Source organism: the organism of the source record quoted next, unplaced genomic scaffold, assembly GCF_019419815.1.
Source record: "Pyrus x bretschneideri cultivar Hongxiangsu unplaced genomic scaffold, Pyrus_bretschneideri_v1 Contig2, whole genome shotgun sequence".
In the NCBI taxonomy this organism is placed as follows: Eukaryota; Viridiplantae; Streptophyta; class Magnoliopsida; order Rosales; family Rosaceae; genus Pyrus; species Pyrus x bretschneideri.
The window spans coordinates 2,964,756-2,985,587 of record NW_025999501.1 but is presented as its reverse complement, the minus strand read 5'-3'; the positions used below and the strand labels follow the sequence as shown (position 1 = coordinate 2,985,587).

General features: G+C 36.6%; 1 long non-coding RNA gene across 1 annotated transcript; it reads right to left on the bottom strand.

Moving 5' to 3' along the window:
* Nucleotides 1-3,797: 3,797 nt before the first annotated feature.
* Nucleotides 3,798-4,460, bottom strand: LOC125476963. The gene is made up of 2 exons (XR_007258247.1): nucleotides 4,297-4,460; nucleotides 3,798-4,052 (listed from the first exon to the last, which is right to left on the bottom strand). It is a non-coding gene; the product is annotated as an uncharacterized LOC125476963 (long non-coding RNA).
* Nucleotides 4,461-20,832: the final 16,372 nt, after the last annotated feature.

Sequence of the window (20,832 nt, the reverse complement as noted above, 5' to 3'; positions counted from 1 at the left end):
ATTTCTTAATCTTGGGATAAAAATAGGACATTTTGAATATGTACACGCCAAGCACAACAATCGGACGGAAATAGGATTTTTCCTACACCTTGAAATGACCAAATTGTCCTCACATATAAACAGGTTATCTAGAAATTCCAGCATTCATTTCTCATTTTGTAGAGAGAGAAATAGAGAGGAGAGAGAGAGAGAGAGAATCTCTCTTTCCCAATTCCAATTCGAAGAACCCTAACCCGCCCATCTTCTTCATCCAAGAGCTCTCTCTCTAACCCACCCATCTTCTTCATCCAAGCTCTCTCTCTCTCTCTCTCTCTCTCTCTCTCTCTCTCTCTCTCTCTTTCTTTCTTTATTTCTCTCTCTCCTCTCTCTATATTTCGAGTATGTGCAAGAGCTCTCTCTAACCTACCCATCTTCTTCGATTTTTACCTTTTCATTTGTAGGTTTTGTGAACTGGGTTTGCTTAATTTTGATTTTTAATTGATGGATTTTTGGAGTTGAAGCAATTCGTTTGGTATTTCTTGGAGGTGGCCCAAATTCTTCATTTTTTATTTTTTATTTTTTATCATTTCTTTGATTTATATGTGGGTTTTCATTTCTTCTGTCTTCTCATTCCTTCTACTCCCTTTCTCGATCCAAATTTACAAATACCAAAATAGGGTTTGGCTTTTGCTGCATTTAAATGAAAAAAACATATTAAAGGTTAGTTGCCTTTTGGAGAAGAGATTAATTTGAAGGAAAAGAGAGAAAAGGATATGGATGAAATTGTTTCGCGTACTCGTTTGCTCTCTTCATATTACGCTCCCTCATACACTGTATATACACAACACACACATGGCATGCACATGACATGCACATATTATGCTCACAAATCTGAACTCAACCCAGAAACCCATAGCTCACAACCCTCTTTTCGAAATCAGAAAAATGACGCAATCAGATAAATGACCCCAAACTTTATATGAAGAATCGATGATTCATTAATTTGAATTTGATATACAGTTTGATTGGGTTCAAATATTTCAAGGATTGGGCACGAAAGAACCCGACTGAATAAAAGGAAATTGTTTCACGAACTCGTTCGCTTTTTTTTTGTATTTGCAAGGTCTGCCTCTGAATCAAAGGAAAAAGTAGTAAGCTACGTTAATGCGAAGAGAGTCGAGGATGTAAATACACACCATATACGCTATATGCACACAACATGCACAAAATATGTACAATACATGCACATGATATGCACAGAACGGGAAAAACTTTAACAACAACGTATTGGTATAGTGGATACAATTAAAACATAATTGTTACATATATAAGGTTATAGTGACAGTTTGAAAAGTCTTGTTACGTATGTCAACCATCACTTAACTGTGCACTTGGGAAACATGATACTCGTTGTCGTTATTTCATGGACACGCATGAACCTTAATGTCCTCTAAGTTTTTTTTTAAAATTTTTTTTTTCACTGAGGCCAACTAAGTTGTGGTCATACTCACTAAATTCCAGGGCACAACATACTTGCATCATAACTAGTGAATATTCCTGATACTCATATTAAGATCTAGCCATGCACACCATATGCACACCACTTGCACATTATGGAAAAAATTTCACAAATTTCTGCAGTTGGACACTTGAACTAGAAATTGTTCCAGCCCAATTTTCTAGCACGTCAAAACTTGAAATTTATTCCATAACCTATATGCTGCCAACATGAAACACAAACCCTAAATTTAACTTCTAAGTAATAATTCATCTTACAAACAACCATTTATTCCATAAATCATTGATGAAGGAACTTGGAACTAAACACCCTACCTTACTATGCTTGCCAAAGTTGCACTGGAAAAAAAATTGGAACTTTTCAGCCAAAACAGAAAATATGATACAAAATCCAGCTCACTTTTCTTCTCTCTCTCACATCTCTTTGTTTGAAATCAGAGATATGAGGTCAACCCAAAACCCAGCTCACTCTTCTTGCCTCTCTTTGGACTTCCATTTTTTCGAAATCAAAGCTAAAAGATCTGAGCTCAACCCAAAAACCTAGAGCTCACAAAGCTCTCTCGACAACCCTCTCTTCCAAATGAGAACAGTGATGCAATGGGTTGATGATTTTTAGTATTTATATGTGCGTATTTTAGTAATTTTAATTTTGTGCATGGTGTGCATGGCTTGTGCATGGTCAGTTTGTCTTAGTTCTGTCCCAAAATTACGAAATTGTCTTATTTTAGGATATTTCCTTACTTTTTACTATATTGTTAGTCTTGATGAAGATATAAATGTGATGAAATTAAGGGGTCCCTTAATCAATGACTCATGGCCAAGTAGCGGGGCAGACCTGCCTACTACATAGAATTGAGAATGGAAGAAAAAGTCAGATTGGACCAGAAAATAGGAGTATGTCATACTTTGAATCTTCCAAACTCAACTGACCAAATGCGTGCTCCAGGAGGAGGATCTGAGGAATACTCTACAACGGGAATTTCATTACTTTGCATGTCAGATTTCGTCTTTATAGCAATTATATGGTACCGAAAACTTCGACAATTGCAAGTTTCGTAATTAATACTAATATTATTACCATCTAAATATATCATAACTTTATATTATTTTTTGTAACAAATGAAGACAGCCTAGTGTAATTTCTATTTTGTAAATAAAATAAGAATTACACTAGGCTGTACAACTAGGATGCCACGTAAGGTGGTACACTGAATGTGGTGTATTTAAATGGTAAGTGTAATGGTACTCTTTTGAAATTGTATGTTTTTGTCTCAAAAATATGGATTTTATTTTATTCGACAGTGTTGTTGCAGTTCTAATTTAATTATAAATCTGATCGTGTAAATCCTAAATAAAGATTATTGTATAAATCCTATAAGACCTAAAAGATCTTTCCCATTAGTATTTGTATTACTAAGAGAATAAGTTTCTCTCTCCGTCACTAATATAAATAAAAGTACAAAGTATTAGGAATATCAATAACCAAATTCCTCAAGTCTTTACTCTCTTTAATTTCTCTTTGCCAATCTCTCTCCCTTCTCTCCTATAAATTTATATAACGACGAAGTTGAGTTTAAAGTGTTTTTCTTTAAATTGTGGAGTTACTAAACACTTGCACTTGGAAAGCCTCGCAAAATTTAGCTACAGCAAAGTTTAACATTCTTATTAGCACTCTTCCCCCCCCCCCCCCCCCCAAAACCACCGCCCCCCCCCCCCCAAAAAAAAAAAAACAAAAAAACAAAGATTATAGTAGGTAACAACTCTTATTTTGGATTTACCTTTTTCGTCCATACGTTCGTTGAAAAAATAAACAAAGATTATAGTAGGTAACAACTCTTATTTTGGATTTACCTTTTTCGTCCATACGTTCGTTGAAAAAATAAAATTATCTTTGGCTTTCCAACTTTACAGCTAGTATGAAGGATTCGTTTGAGACTTTATCTCGAAGAAACACTTTTTCTTATAAATGCTTATTTAGAAGAGAGTTTTAACGAAAAGAACGTAATACTGTTCATTTTAATGAAAATTTATATTTTTACACTAAAAAATCAAACTTGGTAATATTCACTTTACCCTTTATTTTTTTTCTTATGGTTAAAACTTAAAATTTTCAAATTCTTTTCATTATTTTTTTTATGTAGAATTATTTTATTGTAAACATGTAAAAAGTTCTCTTACAAACAAAGATACCAATCCTTCTGCCACTAGGGCTAGCCTAGTGGTGAGCGTGTGGATAAGGGGTGGGGTAGCATAATATTGATAATAATAAAGATATATATATATATATATATATATATATATATATATTTAATATTGATAATAATAATAAAGATACCAATCATTCTTCTCCAAGAGATCGCCTAACTGCTTAATAAACCATTCTTCCTTCTGACAAGCTTGTTGATGTGGCACTTTTAACCAATACAACAGCGACACATGTCACTGTAGCTAATTTCCCGTTCCAGGGTGCTGAGGGTCTTCGCTTGGTGCTGTATTTGCCATAGCCATCCTCATACGCAGATGCGACCTACGGATGACCATCTTCCCTGCATCCTCTGCAATAACCAGAAGAAACTTTCACTATTTTAATTTTTAGTTTTTAGAAACTTGCTTGGTAAGTGTTTAATAAAAATTGAAAACCAAATCAAAGCACATACTAATGAAAACACACACACACACACACAAAATAGCTTTCAGCTTTTTGTTTTATTTTTTATTTTTTGAAATTAAAGATAGAATAGTTATCAAACTTCTAAACATAATTTAATATGTATGAGAAAGAGAGAGAGAGAGGGTAACTCTGTATTGGATCCTCTGAAACATTGGCAAGGACTAATTGTGACGATAACAATAGCAATACAAAGAAGGGAACCATTTTCATTAATAGAGATATAAAGTTTCTCTCCTTCATTCCCCTAAGGAAAGCTATTTATACAAATGTAAACGCGTTTTAGGTAGCCAAATGTTATTGCTAGGTCAAGGTTTCTGCATGCCGATAACGTCATCCACAAAACATCCACATAATTTCGAGATAATAAAACAAAACTGTCAAAATCAAGTGTTGATGGATTTATGCACAATGAAATTTCTTCTTGTTATTATTTATGAGGTTTTCAATGTCGACAGTGATCACTATGTCAATGCCTGATATATTACGCAATTAAGCGTGGAAGAAAAAAAAAACAAAGTCTGATTGGACCAGAATATAGGAGTCTGTCACACTACCAGAAAATTATTATTTGCCTTACAAATTTTTGCTCTACGAATCAAAATTCGTCGGGTAATGTAATTTTACCCGTCGAAAATTTCAATTGATTGGGCAAAAATGGTCACCATTTAGGGCTTTGTCAAAGGCTGTGCGCGATTGAGTCATTTAGTAGGGCAAGTCAGCGTTAGGCAAACATTTGGCATCAAGGAAAAAATTGGTGCGTAGGGTGTGAAATCTTGCCTGAGGAACCTCAAAAAGTTTCTTTGCGTAAAGGCTTAATTAGGTTTTAGAGTTTAGGATTTTGTTTCGTCGCCTAATTAAGTAATATCCGTTTCTTTAATTATAATTAAACTTTATTATAATATGTGAGTCACATATGTAATAGAGAGTTATTAATGTGTGTTAACTTTGTGTGTCCAAATAACATCATCAAATCATAAAGTCCTATATCAACTATTGTTTAAGAAACTTATACGAGAAATCTAGACACATACACAAACGGGACTCATACTTAATGTTATTATTACACAAAACTATCTCAATGATGAGTCGAACAATAATCTCATACCTCATATTTTAAACATTGCAGTGTCATATCTCATCTTACGAATTCGATGCAATGTCAAACTTCCGTTAAAAAATTTATCAATATGTCTGCTAACTGCTGAAGCAGTGGACGTGGGACCCACCCCTCTCCAATTAGATTAAGAAATTAATTAAATATTAATAAATTAAGATTTATTTTTAATAAAATTACGAATTCGATGCAATGTCAAACTTCAGTTAAAAAATTTATCAATATATCTGCTAACTGCTGAAGCGATGGACGTGGACCCACCCCTCTCCAATTAGATTAAGAAATTAATTAAATATTAATAAATTAAGATTTATTTTTAATAAAATTAAAATTAATAAAAATAGAACCCTTCTCCATCTTCCTCCCCACCGAATTCCTTTCCCAGTTCGCCGGAAACCAATTCTCCCAACAATAATCCCCTACAAAACCTTGCCCAGCTGAAACAGCACCAAGATCTTCAAAGGTTTAGTAAATGCTAGCACTTCCTCTGAGGTTTCGAAGCTCCGCAATGGCTTCGACAGGAATCTCAATTTGAATATCAACGATTTTCCACTTCCAATGAGTTTCGGCCTGGGAATCACGATAATTTCATTTCCAATTTTAAATTCTAGGGAACAGGAACAGCGAGATGGAGGCGGTGGGTCTGCAGCTGGGTTGCGAGGACCACGACGCTCACTAAAGCAATTAGGTATGGCGGCGAGTCTACATTGGTGCACTCAGGGGTCTTGAACAGGTACAGAATCTCCAGATCCAAGCAATTGGAGACGGCAGCGAGTCTCTTGCCTCTCTCACTCATCTTATTCGATTCCTCTGCCTCGATTTTTTCAGATCGTCTGAAAACATGCCGTTCAAGAGATATGTGCAGATCGGACAAGTTGGAGTCCATATTATAGCTTATATTTTATCCTATTAATTTATTAGTTATTTTACTAAAATTTTGATATTTTGTTATGTATTTTCAATGTAAGACATTCAACTTTCTCTGGAGCAAAAAGTGATCAAAACAATGAATTTTGGAGTGCCAATTGGAGGATGTTTTTGTGCCTTTCAAGATAATTGTGTCAAAATTCCAAATTTTTCTACTAAGCCGTTTGATCGTGGAGATGAAATAAAGACCCAACGCGCAGCTTTTCCAAATTGATGTTTTTGGACGTTTTGGGTATTTTGGAGGTCAAGATGGCGTATTTTGAGGAATATTCCTTCTGATCATTTGTAGAGGACGTCTTCAGCTTTCAAAAGAGACCTTTTGGGACCAAATCGGAGTTGATTTGGTTAGTCCAAAGGATGATTTTCTGAGAACTCCGAATTCTAGTTCAAATAGGAAACCTTTTATTTTCTGTTTTATCATTTAATTATGTTTCCTAGTTTTATTCTAAGACCTTTTGCTAGGAGGATTTTAATTAGAGTAGTATTAGTAAGGCTTGTTAGCCATTAGGGTTCTCTAAGCAATATTGGGGGAACGTACGTTAGACTTGTCAATTTCTCACACGACCTGTTAACACGACATGTAAACGATATGAAAATAATGGGTTTCGAGTCAATACGATAACGATTCGGGTCATTATCGGGTCACGCAATAATAACCCGTTAATAACAGGTTCTTAACAAGTTTACACGAAAGTAACACTGATGCGAGAATTATACGCACACAAATTAAACCCTCTTTTTGTCAATTGTAGTATAAGTATAAGTAGGGATCGTTCTGGACCAGGGATTAGAAGGGATTGTTAATCACTTGGATTTGACTCAAAAACGTAAAAACAAGTTTAAAACACTATACTAAACTCGAAGAATGCAAAACTAAACTTTAAAACATCAAAACAAACCAAAAGACTCAAAATACTTAAAAACACAAAATAAGATAGATTAAGACTAAGATTTAAAAAAAATATAGGGGGGATTGAGGTTTGGACGAGATTAAACTAAAATGGATAGATTGCAAAGAAAACAAATTGTAAATACGAATTTGGATTTAATGAATGGAATGGAAAGCTAGCTAAGGGGTTCATCTCCACACATGTTATACTTGCACACAAAATGATTTCTAATTGCTTTTCAATAAACCATGAATTCTCAACACCCCGGGTTAATTAGGTCCGCTTAAATTAACCGTCAAGTTTTCCTTAAGTTAATGAATTGGATGATTGCATACGACAACCCAAAGCATTCCCCACAAGTTCCCTACATGAATTGCATAATAGAGATACAAGCAGGAATCATTAAGTTCTTTGAAAACCATAAGTGTTGACGAGACATTCGTTACTATGAATTGCATGAAACTTATGCCAAGAATTTACTTAACGCGATTGTTTATAAGCAACCTCCACTACTTGTGAATATAAGTTCATAACTATTAGGTGAAACTCACTTATATTCTAGCGTCATATTCATGCATGAAAATTAAGCGTGCACTCTCAATAAACATACATAAATAGGTTATCAATCAAATAGTTAAGTAAATTGAATTCACAACTTATGAAACGCAATTGGAAGTAATCAAATCATATTGCAAGCATAAACATGTATTTCGAATCACCCCCTAGCTAAGGGGGGTTTAGTTCCTCATACGTACAAAACAAAGATAAGTAAATTTAAGCATTGAAATCGAGGAAAAGAAACACCTAAACATTCCAACAACTCAAACTTGAATTGTATGAACGTTTAGGCACTCTTCTCCTCCTCTTTGTTGTAGCACAAGGTCTAAGGATAGTGTTTTGGGAGAATGGAAGTGTGGAATGGAGTGGGGAGTTATGGAAATGGATGCAATGGAGGAGAGAATGGTGCAGAAATGGATAGGAAGGCCACGACAAGAAGGGGAAGTTGTGTTTGTGTTGTGGTATGTACAATGGAATGAGGTGAATGGAGAGTGAATTGAATGACAAATGAATGAAGTGTGTGTGGTTTATATAGGGAGAGAATGGATGGGAGAGCATGTGAATTGCAGCTAGGAATGATTAAAGGGGTGTTGCTAGGTTGGAAATGCATGTGGAATTGCAAGGAGGAAAGCTGGAAATGCATGTGGGAGTGCACGGCAAGGAAGGTGTTTTGTGTTGGAAATGCATGTGTTGGCTGATTTATTGAAGGGAATGCATATGAGTGACAACTAGGTTGGTTGGTGATGAATGCATGTGAGTTAAAGAGTGAATGGTGGCTGCAATAATGAAATGGAATGGCTGGAAAGTGGAAGGGAAAGGCACGGCAACAAGGTTTTGGTGCTTGAAATGCATGTGTTTGCATGTGAATTGAAACTAGAGTGAATGATGATGAATGCATGTGGATTAAAGAGGGAGAATGTGGTGAAATGATGAAGTAGGAAGGTGGAAATGCATGTGAAATGCTGGAAAGGGATTGGGAATGCACGACAAAGGAAGTGTTTGGGTGCATGTGTGTGAATGGTGGTTTTGCATGGCTTTGATGGATTGTTTGATTGGGCTAGGGGTTTTGCATGGCTCAAAGGATTGTTTGATTAGGCTAGGCGTTTTGCATGGCTCAAAGGATTGTTTGATTGGGCTAGGCGTTTTGCATGGCTCAAAGGATTGTTTGATTGGGCTAGGCCCTTTGTTTTATGTCCTAAAGAGCATACAAGGCTTCAATTTCGTCCATCCTCTTTGCTCCATGATTAAGCTATCCAATCCATGTCCAAAAATGCTCCAAATAGCCTCAAAATGCACTTTCTTGCTCCCTTTGCCATTAAGACCTAAAAACAAACGAAAATAGCTTAAACTACTAAAACAACTATGAATTAACAACATAAATGCACGAAAACAAGCTAAGTAAGTCGCCTAAATATGCTCCTATCAAACACGCGAGTAACATGTTTTGACACGATAAGAAAAAAGTTATTTTGATGATTTTAATTTTTTAAACTACTAAAAAAACTTACTATAAAATGCAATAGATATAATGAATATGCATATATTGTTTATTAGTTATTATTCTATATAAATTTTAAAATTTAAGTTTTATTTATTTATTTTTATAGTATATTATAGGCAAAGATTGAGATTAAAAATCATAAAACACATTAAAAATAAAAATATCAAGTAATTTAAAAATACCAAACACATAAAAAAATTATAATAATTAATTTACATATGCTAAAAATATGAAAAAAAATATACAAACGCTCGTAATCGCATCCTCTACGCTTTGAGAATGGGTATATGATCGTTTGAATTTTTAAAACCATACAAACTCCCATGAATAGTATTTTTAAGGGAGTTCAAAATAAACAAAATTCATAATCATTAATGTATAAGTCTGAAAGACGTGAAAGCATAATAAACGTTCATAATTGCATCCTCAACACTTAGACGATGATTACATGCTTGTTTAGATTTTTAAAACCCTCCAAATCTCATGAACATTATTTTCTATTTGAGTGCAAAATTAATAAAATTAATAATAATTATTGTAAAAGTGTGAAAAATGTAATCACTCGTAATGAAAAGCTTTTCAACTTTCATAAAGGGTTCAACTCCGAAATTTAGTATGTATATACTAATTTAGTATTATGTTTTACATTTTTTTGGGTCAAATTATGTTTTTCATTTTCATTTTTATTGATTTAAAATATATTTTTCTTAACGGGTAACGGGTCAGGTCATATTACCTGATAATATTAATGGGTTGATTTCAGGTCGGGTCATATTATCTGTTTACTTTAACAGGTATTACACGACACGACCTGTTAAGCTATCGGGTATGACACGAAAACGACATGAACACAAGAAACATGACATGAATGTTAGGTCTAACATAAGTGGAGAATTTAGCTAGGCTTTGACGCTTTGTATTTTGAAGGTGTTTTCTATGCTTTTTCTACTTCAATAAATTCCTTTTATTTTATGGTTGCTAGTAGCTAATTTTTGTTTGCTAGGGCGATGCCTTAAGCCTTAGCGTGAATATGTAGTTTTTATTTAATTGCTTATGATATTATGCATGCGTGCTTTGAATTATTAATTACTGTGCTTTAAACTGTCTCTATATCTTAATGCTTAGCTACCATTATGATGTTTAAATAAGTAATCAGATGCAATTCGGTCGAAATAGCACCGGGAATTTAGTATTGCTTCTTGTGGTTGATAGTTGTAATTTCACCTAGGATGAATACCATGTCTTAGGGTTGCATGATTTTTCAAAGGGTTTTCACAAAGCATAATGAGTCATGCATGTTTATATTTTATCTGAATACAACGAACGGATTGCATGTTTGATATACGTTTTAACTTGAATACCACGAGTAGAAAATGCATTAGGAAAACCTAACCTTCAAAGTTGCATGGGTAATTCATAAGTAATTGGTAAATGTACATATGATTGTTAAGGGGACGGCAGAACCCTAGGCTTTTACAATTTGGTTTTCAAAACTATTTTCCTTTGTTTTCTTTTCTTTGCCAATTTATTTAATTATTTTTAATTAAATTTATGACAGCTTGTCCCGAATTATTTGTATCGTAGGTGCGAAAAGACTAAAATGCCCTTGGACGTTAATTGGTGTTGTGGGGTGTTGTTTAGTTGTTTTTGGTGGTTGACTCTACATGACACACACACACACACACACACACACACACACCTATACCACACACTCATGTGACTCTCTCTCTATTCTCTCTCGGACATCATTCCATTTTCCTTACAACTCGTACGGATGAGCTTCCATTCAACCATTTCTGGCACGGATTGTGACCATTGTTGGTGTTTTTGGACTCCCTTCGAGCTCAGGAGTCGATTGGTGGTGTTGGTTGGACGTGAAACCCTTGAAAACCTAAGAACCAGGGAACCCCAATTTTGTGCACTTTCATGCACACGTGATCGTGGGGGTTTTAGAAGTTTCTAAGGTCATAGGAAGCTTCTAAATACTCTCACGAAGTTCGGAATATCATTTTGGAAAAAATTGGACGTCGGGAAGGCCTGGAGTGGCGAGTTGCAGGTTTGGCCAAAATTTTGTGGTTTCTCCAGCGAGATTCCGTGAATTTCAGGGCTTGAAAGTGGTAAGGTTTTGTTCTACTTGTTGGAAGCTTCATTTTGGTACCAATTTCATGGAATTTGGTTGAGAAATAAAGAAGATATGAAGTTTTGAAAATTTTCCAGTTTTCAGCGAGAATTCGTGTTGCAGACGGCAGCGCTGACGGCGGCTAAAGGTGGCGAACGGCGGCGGCCGGCGTGACTCACTAAAGAAGACAAGGAATATTCCATCAATTTTGACGGAATATACTAACGGCATCAGGGTATATATAACGGTATATTACATTTTTGGATGGAATATTCCCTAACGCCGTTAGAGTTACCACATGTGTGCCCGGCACGTGCCCGCGCATGGCGGTGCTTGGGTAGTCCAAAAATTATTTTTAAAATATGGGGATGTTCGTAAGGTTGAGTAGATCACGTTGGTTATTCACACACCCCATTGAGCATTGTATGAGAAGTTATTACCTAGTTTTGGTTATGTGCTTTAAATTGACGTTTTCATAGTTGTTTTCCATATAGGTGAGACCCATCCGGAGCACGAGCGTAGTCACTTGAGGCAAGGGGTTTATGACCTTTCCACATATCAGTGAGTGGGCTTTTGGTTTTCCGTATATACCTATATACTTGTGGTTTTTCCCAGAAAATGAAATAGAGTGTTTATATGTTTTAAATGCCATGCATAGCGGTTGCCTATTTATTTATGCATTAGTAGTTGCATATATGTATGTTTGGTGCTGCAGACGCACAAGTAAGTGAAGGAAAATTTGTGAAAAACATGTTCATTTAAGCAACATCAATAACATGCAATTAACAATTAAAGGCGGAATCATGCTTGTATGCACTTAAAACAAAACATTTACCCATGAAATTCAAAGCCTAGTAGATAGGTGAACCAAGACTCAACTCAAAACAAAGTGAGTTGAGAAATCAATACCTTTGTAGATTCCTCTTTGCATAAGCAAAGGCTAATCACCCAAAGAGAGGGCCTTCATTCCTTGCATCTTAAATCCATGGATTTGGATGGATGAAAAGGTTTCTCCAAGTTCCCAAAATTGAGAACCTCTAATTATTCATCACCAAGGCATAATGAAGAAGAAATGAGTGACATTGGAGGAGTTTGATTGCTAGATGATCCCTCCAAGGTTGGCCGAAATTTTAGAGAGAAAGGAGAGCTTGTGTTCTCATCCTTTCCCCCAAAAATAACCCTTAGTAAATTTTAGGCTATAAAGTCCTTTATATAGTCCCTTCAAATAAGTGACCTAATGGACCAAAAGCCCTATTCTTTTACACATGGCCGACCTATAGGTTTATTGGGCTTTCAAGCCCTTTGTTTATTCAAGTTGTCATACAACTTGAGTTAATGGGCTTGATATTCAAATCCCATTGGGCCTTGCGGCCCAAAACTAACCCGAGGTCTTTAACGAACTTATTCGTTTGATTAATTAACATATTAATTAATCCTAGCCTTAGATAAATAATTAAACCATTTAATTATTCTTACTCATCTCCGTTGTTTCTTCAAACTCTACCTTACTCGGTGAACGATCCATTAGGTTCCTTTTAGCGAGGCAGTGGGCGATTAAAACTCTTTCTAATCGATTGTGAATTGAAACTTACTTTCAATTCTCCCGTTAGTGATAATACACTTTTAGGGCTTCCACAAACCATGGTTGACGCCTAGCAGCATGTCATGGTTACCCAAGCTAATCAGAAGAGGTGGAGAACCTATTCAGTTTTAGGATTACAAATGCAATACGGTCTTTCTCTAATACAATACTCTTGACCACATTGTTTGGTTTGATAGTTTATTCATGTCTATTATCCAATGTGAATCTTGTACTTATATGATTACCTTGATTGTGATCTGGAACGCATTCCAACATCTCATTCATACTCTGGCCAGAGATTCTAAATCATATCATATAGTATTCTCCCTCAAACAGTTTGAAGGTTAGAGATCCCTTGTTGCGCATTCACTTGCCTCCATGGCTAAGTGGCTTAACCCCGACGATGCCGTGGACACCCTGATAGAGTGACTTTGACATAATCAAAGATCAAGTACCTAACCATAAAACAGCTGTGATGCCTCAGGTCAAAGGACTACTTTGCATTATCCCAACCATGAGTTCTCATGTGACATGAATATGAGAACTCTTCGTTGATCGTGTTCAGTGAACTCATTCTCTACTGAGCACCTACGTACTTGTCTTGATGTCATACACACCAACTCATTCTCTATATGTTATCCATAGAAGCAACCTTGAGAATAACGACGTCACCATTATACATGATTCTCAATCATGTGGTTCAGTCTCTCATTTGAGTTCGGACCTTGATGAGACCTTGATTCCTTGGCTTGAGCTATCGCCCCATTAGTGTCATACACTTTCTGGTTGGAACCGAATGGAGAGTTCATAAATGAACTTTCCCATCCAAACAATAATGTTGTAAGCTTCTATATGGCAATATATTTTGCATACATGATGGAACACATTAAAGTCATTACTTTTAACGTTTCCACCCAAATATCTCTTTAGTCATAATAAAGAGATATCTCATTATCACTTCATTCATAATGAAGAGATATTCTATGATGGATTAGATTCATAATCTAATTCATTTACGCTTCCATTACGTTACTCTAATTCTTCCTCATTCTTGAGGAATCCATCCTTAGTATTTCTTAAATACCTAAGGATTCACTTGACAGTTGCCATGGTTCTGATCCTGGGCTTGCACTGATATCATCTTGTACCGTTCTAGGTACAACTTATATCAATGTTTTCATACAATATGTAATACATAAATCACCTTTCTGCGTATGCATAAAGGATTCTATTTACGCATTATTTCTTTGGGAGTCAAAGGGTACATTCCCTTTGAGAAGAACAACTTCCTAGTCTCACTAGAATTATCATTCTAATTGAAGTTTATCATCAAATGAGCAACTTCCTAGCATCTCTTGTCTATTTTAGGGATTGATATAATCCAATTATATCTTGAAATCTATCATTATAGATTTCCATCCCATGTATATAGACTATGTCTCCCATATACATTCTATCATTATAGAATGTTTAAAGTCATAACTTTAACGATGAAGAATTCCTTTCATTTTCAAAATTAATATATATCATGTATATATATTCAAATTTAGGAATATGATTAACTCCCACTAATCTTTTGTAAACCTAGTAAACAAAAGATTCATTTACATCTGATGCGAGAATTACTTGACACTCAAATTAAACCCTCGTTTGACAATTGTAGTAGAATGGATAAGTGAGGGATCGTTCTAGACCGGGGATTAGGAGGGCTTGCTAAAACCTTATAAATTGACTTAAAAACGTAAAAACAACACTAAACTAGACTCAAAGAATGTGAAACTAAACGTTAAAACACTAAGACAAACCAAAAGAATCAAAATGCTTTAAAAACACAAACTAAATTGATTTCTAACTATATTGAACATTAAAGCAAAAGGGGGATTGAGGTTTGACGAAAATTGAAATAACGAAACAAGTTAATAACTAGACAGAATGTAATTGATGAAATAAGATGGTTGGTGAATTAGCTAGAGGTTCTTTCTCCACACATGATATTTATGCATATGAATCAATTTCCAGTTATTCCTTCATTGAATTATGAACGACAATGCCCCAAATTAACCGTGACATCACTAGTTAACCCTCAGATTTTCCTTATATTATTGGATTGGATGGCATCATTCGACAACCCAAAATATTCTCAAACGTTCCCTACATGTCATCATAATAGAGATACAATCGAAGATCATTAAGAATAATGAAAACCATAAGCATTGACAAAGCATTTGCAACTATGACATCATGTTACTCATGCTAAGAATTAAACTTAACGCGATCGTGACAAGCGACCTTCACTACTTTCAAGTATAAGTTAGTAACGATTATGTGAAACCTTCTTAAACTTTAGCCACATATTCATGCATGCTAATTAAGTGTCGACCCTCAATCAACAAACACAAATAAGTTAATCATCAAATAGTTAAGCCAATTGCATTCACGAATCAAGAGTTCATAACCGGAATTCATCAATTCATATTACATAAATAATCATGGTATTGAAATCACCCCTAGCCAAAAAGGGTTTAGTTCCTCATAACTTTGAAATCAAAGAAACACCTAAACATTCCAACAACTCAAACTTGAATTGTATGAACGTTTAGGCACTCTTCTCTTCCATTCCTCATATTACAAAACAAAGAGAATTGAATTTAAACATTGAAATCAAAGAAACGTGTAAACATTCCAACAACTCAAACTTGAATTGTATGAACGTTTAGGCCCTCTTATCTTCCTCTTTATTGTGGCACAAGGACTAAGGGATGTTGTTGGTGTGTTGAATGGATTGGGGGATTATGGAAATGGATGAGGAGTGGTGGAGAAAATGGTGCAGAAAATGGAGAGAAACTCACGGCTAGGGAGAAGATGGAAGTGTTTGTGGTGTGTTGTGTATGAAATGAGATGATTTGTGAATGAATGAATGCAAGGGTATTTATAGGAGGAGTGGAGATGTATATGGCTATTTGTTTAAGGTGTTTGTGGCTGCAATGATGAAGAATTGCATGTGGAAATAAAAGGGAAAATGTGGTGAAATGATGAAGTAGGAAGGTGGAAATGCATGTGAGATGTTGGAAAGGAAATGAGAATATGAGTAGGCCATGGCATGGGAGTTGTTTTGTTGGTGTAAATGTGCCATGGTTGCAATGATGAAGAATAAAGGGTGCATGTGGGGTGGAATTGAATGAATGCAAAGTGAATGAATAATGAAATGAGTTAAAGAGGGAGAATGTGGTGAAATGATGAAGTAGGAAGGTGGAAATGCATGTGACTTGTTTGTGGAATAAAGAATGAATGGTGGAATGATGAAGAGTTGCATAAAGAATACATGTAGGGTTAGCTAGGTTGGCTTTGTTTGGGTGCATGTGTGTTAATGGTGGTTTTGCATGTGAATTGATGGATTGTTTTTGATGGAATGGATGGTTCTTTGCATGGCATTGAAGTGATTGTGGGCTTTGGAATTGGAAGGAAATGCATGGCCTTGGGGTTGGTTTAAGAGAGAATGGGCTAGGCCCTTTGTTTTATGTCTAAAATGAATACAAGGCCTTCAAATTCGTCCAACACTTTGGCTCCAATCATATGCTATCCATTCCAAGCCCAATTTTGCTCCAAAATGCTCCAAAATGCATCTTTTTGCTTCCTTAGCCATATGAACCTAAAAACACACGAAAATGGCTTAAACTACTAAAACAACTATGAATTAACAACATAGATGCATGAAAACAAGCTAAGTAAGTCGCCTAAATATGCTCCTATCAAACTCCCCCACACTTATCTTTTGCTAGTCCTCGAGCAAAACAGAATAAAAACAAATAAACAAAACGACACTAAACATGTAAAACACAACCTACACCTTCCAACAATCGTTTCAGGGATTTCCAATGCACATGACAAGTTAAAAATTATTATTCCCACAGAATTTAGCCATCTTTACCCTTAAGTACATTCTTAATCATAGTCACCGCATACTAGTTCACAATTAAGCATTTAAAACCATGTTTTGAATGTAGTAACATGCCTTAGAGAATTTGCTCAATTCCTTACAAGATATGCACTCAATTTTCACTCAGATTTTCTAACTACACACCCTAATCTAGTCATATGTGAGAAGATTGATGTAAACATGAAAACGAACACTCACATATATGTATCACAAAGAACGCAATTTTTGGAGTTAATAAGCATGTTTAGATTATGATCTCATGAATGGAATGCTACTACTTAGACGCGAGAACCAGTGACACCATATGCTCATACCAAGTTCAAACTCCACAAATTGAAACACATAACACTCAAGATTGAAGTCACGGGTTGTAATGAAGCTTGGGGCGTGTGGATAACAAAGAAGGGATATGGAAAACAAAGGTTCTTAAAGAAATAGTGAGCAAGGCAATTGAATCAACTTAGAATTCACTTTTGAATGAAAACTCAACTTTGGAACAAAAAGGGGGACAATTTAGGGCCAGAATTGGTGTTTTGAGCCCTTACTTCAATCACTCATTCTTTCATTTTTTTCAAGCTCTTTTTTCTTTCTTTCTTTTCTTTTCTGTTTTTCTTTTCTTTTGAAACTCAAAACATACTTAAGAACAAGCATTCCTTCTCCCACACTCATTTTCTTGCATAATGTAACTCAAAAGGAATTCATTTAAGTCATGCTCACTATCTTCTAAGAACAAAGGTGTGGATTGTCCTAAACTAGGCTAGGTGAGGATAATGTGGGTTGACAAAGAATAAAGGCTAAACAAAGCTTAACGGGGGTAAAACTTACAACATATACGAAATATGGGAAGTGAGGTTATTTGGCTATGGTGGCAATTACACAACTTCATCTTGAATATGTTATGTAAATCATTAACATGCTTTGAATGAAATGGGCATGAGTTCTAGCATTTGGAACTATATGATGAAACGCCTTCTAAGTAGTAACCAAGCAAAGAATAATGAGATCATGCAACAACTTTAGAAAACAAGAAATCACAGATTATACTCTCTAAAGAACGTTATAGGCTCAAGTCTCTCAGGGTTGTAGCGTTTGTTTGAGTTCCTTCCTTCAAGCATGTTACATAACTAATTTTTTTTTCTTTTATGATTGCATGTGAAGTCATACATTATAACCATAACCAAGCATATACCAAGAGTAAATCAAACTTTTCTCCATGTTTATAACTCTTTTCAACAGTCATGCAATTAGAAACCAAATCCTTATCATTGTGTTGGAAGGTGACCTACGACACAAAAACGACTCAAACCACTCTTTTTAGGCTTTTCAAAACATGTTTTTCAAATTTTTATGTGATTTTCGAATTTTTAAGTCAAAACACACTAAACACACTTAAAAACAGCAAGAAACAACATTTGAAGTTATGGTGGATAAAACCCTACGAATTTGCATCAAAACACTTTAGTAACTCCCCCACACTTAAAACAAACATTGTCCTCAATGTTAAAAACCACACTAAACACAAACAAACATATAAACAGCAATTACACATACTAAACATGGCAGAATGTATCTAACAAAGAGAAGAGTTTAGAGATGCAAATCTGGTTATGGAGTTTTCGTTCTATCTTCTCCTTGGTGATTGCAGTGAGGCTTGGATCTTTGTGATTCCACAGGCTTACTCTTGAACTGCGCTGCTCCCATCGTTGATTTTCCTTTGTGCTACTCTTGAACTGGGCAGCAGGCTTCCTTTGGTCTCCCCCGAAGGTCTGAGCTTCCTCCTCTTATCTGTTTCTTTGTTCAATCTCTCCAATTCGTATTGAAGAGGGTTAGAGGATAGCTCAGCAAAGCTAGGTAAGCAACCAGGGAATAGAGTCCAGATAGACTCCAAGTGCCGGCTGATTGCTTCTTTAACTTTGCCATGCAAGTAATATCAAGGACAAAGGAAAAGACAGGGAAAGAGCATGATATGAGATACCTTTGCTTTTGCCCTTGATGATATGAGATACCTTTGCTTTCGAAGAGGCAGCAAATGAATCCACATGCTTCGATCCACCGTTTCCTCTTCCTCATTCGTACTGCAGGCATTTGGTATCTTCTTTGGGGGATACATCCATGTTTGAAAGTGTGTTCTCAAGAGAAGGAGAAATCTGAGCATGTTTGAGAGGGTTGGTTGCAGCTTACATTTTCGGCCGAGAAGGAAAATTATGCATTTGTGGGTGTATGCCTTGCCATGAAGGTTGATGTATATAGGAATTGTAATGGCAAATGGCAGTGCGGATGCGGCAATGTCCTCCACGCGTCTTCTGAAAAGCTGGGAGCTTTTGATAAAGTGGCACGCGTCTTCTGAAAAGCCGGGAGCTTTTGACAAAATTGCACTCGCTTTCTGGAAAGCCGGGAGCTTTCGGCTTTGTCACCCACGTTTGTCGGCTAAAGTGTGCAGCTGATTTCTCACCTTCCACGCGTCGTCTGAAAAGCTGGGAACTTTTGACAAATTTGCACACGCTTTCTGAAAAGCCTGGATTGCGTCTGAAGAGCTGGCGATCTTTACGCCGGGAAATCCGGTTTTGAAGAGTGGCGTCTCTTCATTTCTGAATCGGTGAACGCATCTCCTTTAATAGAGGTGATCGATCACCTCTATCTGCACACTTTGAAGACTTCCCAAAAATCATCTTCGGCCCGTCGAGATTTTCCTCCATCCAACCCTTTTCTTTTAACTTCTTGAACAATGGCTAGCTCATCCAACCCATCGAACATTTGCTTAGATTTGAGTCTAAGCAGTGACCCGGTCGCGCCTCGTCAGGGTAAGGTATGGTGCCCGTTTTTCTTATCTTCCCATGGCCCTCTTACAGATGAGGACTCTGTGATGACGGATCCCATAACGGCTACGATAGTGGCTCGGAACCTCCTCACTCCCAAAGACAGTCAGCTGCTTTCAGGACGGTCCGATGAGTTGGCCGTTCAAGAATCCCTGGTTCTGAGTGTTCAGTGCGCTGGCTCTGTGTCCAACATGGGCCAACGCCTTCTTGCTCGCTCCCGTCAGGTTGAATCCTTGATGGCGGAGGTGGAGAGTCTTAAGCAGGAGATCAAACAGCTTAAGTACGAGAACCGAAGTTTGCACGTGCTTGCCAACAATTATTCGTCAGGCATGAAGAGGAAACTTGATGAGCTTGATGACCGTCAAAGGCTTGCAGCTTTCTTCCAGAGGCACCTCTTTCCTGGGTCATCCAGCGTTCCACCAAGGTTTGGGACCTTGAATGATCTATCTTCGGTGCCTCCCGCTCCTATGCCTTCCGCTCCGATGCCTCTTGCTCCAATGCCTTCTGCTCCGAGACCTCCTGTTCCGATGCCTCATGCTCCGATGCCTCTTGCTCCAAGAGTGTTGCCACGTAGTGGGGCCTTACGTACACAACCTTTGTAAAGGCTCCATCTTTCTGCCATGTTTAGATACAATTGTAATTTATCGAAAAAAATCAATGAACAAGCAAAAGTTTTATTTACTGTATTGGGTTGCCTCCCAAGTAGCGCTTGCTTTAACGTCGTACAGCCGGACGATGCTCCCTTGAAGGTTTATGGAACCCCACGGCATGGAGGGGTGCAACTACAATCTGTCTGACGAACCACTTCATGTTTTGGGTCCTTGAATGGAGTGGGATAATGATCCTTTCTTATTGTTGTGTTTTGCTTTTCTACATCAACACGAATTCTCCCACGACGTTGAATTCGATTAGGTACCTGCACCACACGAGGTAACAACCTATTAGTTGAAATGGGAATCGAATTTGGAATAGGTGGCTTACCTTTGTACGACAAAGAAGTGGTAGCACAATGGACGGATGCACAAGGGTTGTTCATGGCCAATTGTGGTGCTTTCAAGGTTGGAGCCGTGCATTCCTTGTGCTCTACTCCAAGTTCCTTCTCGGTGGTAGTTCGAGAAACCTCCTTCTTGATCTTTGTTGAATACTCCGTCCCTATGTGTTCAATTACATTAATGGCATGATAGGAGCATATTCATGCGACTTAATTAGCTTGTTCTCGT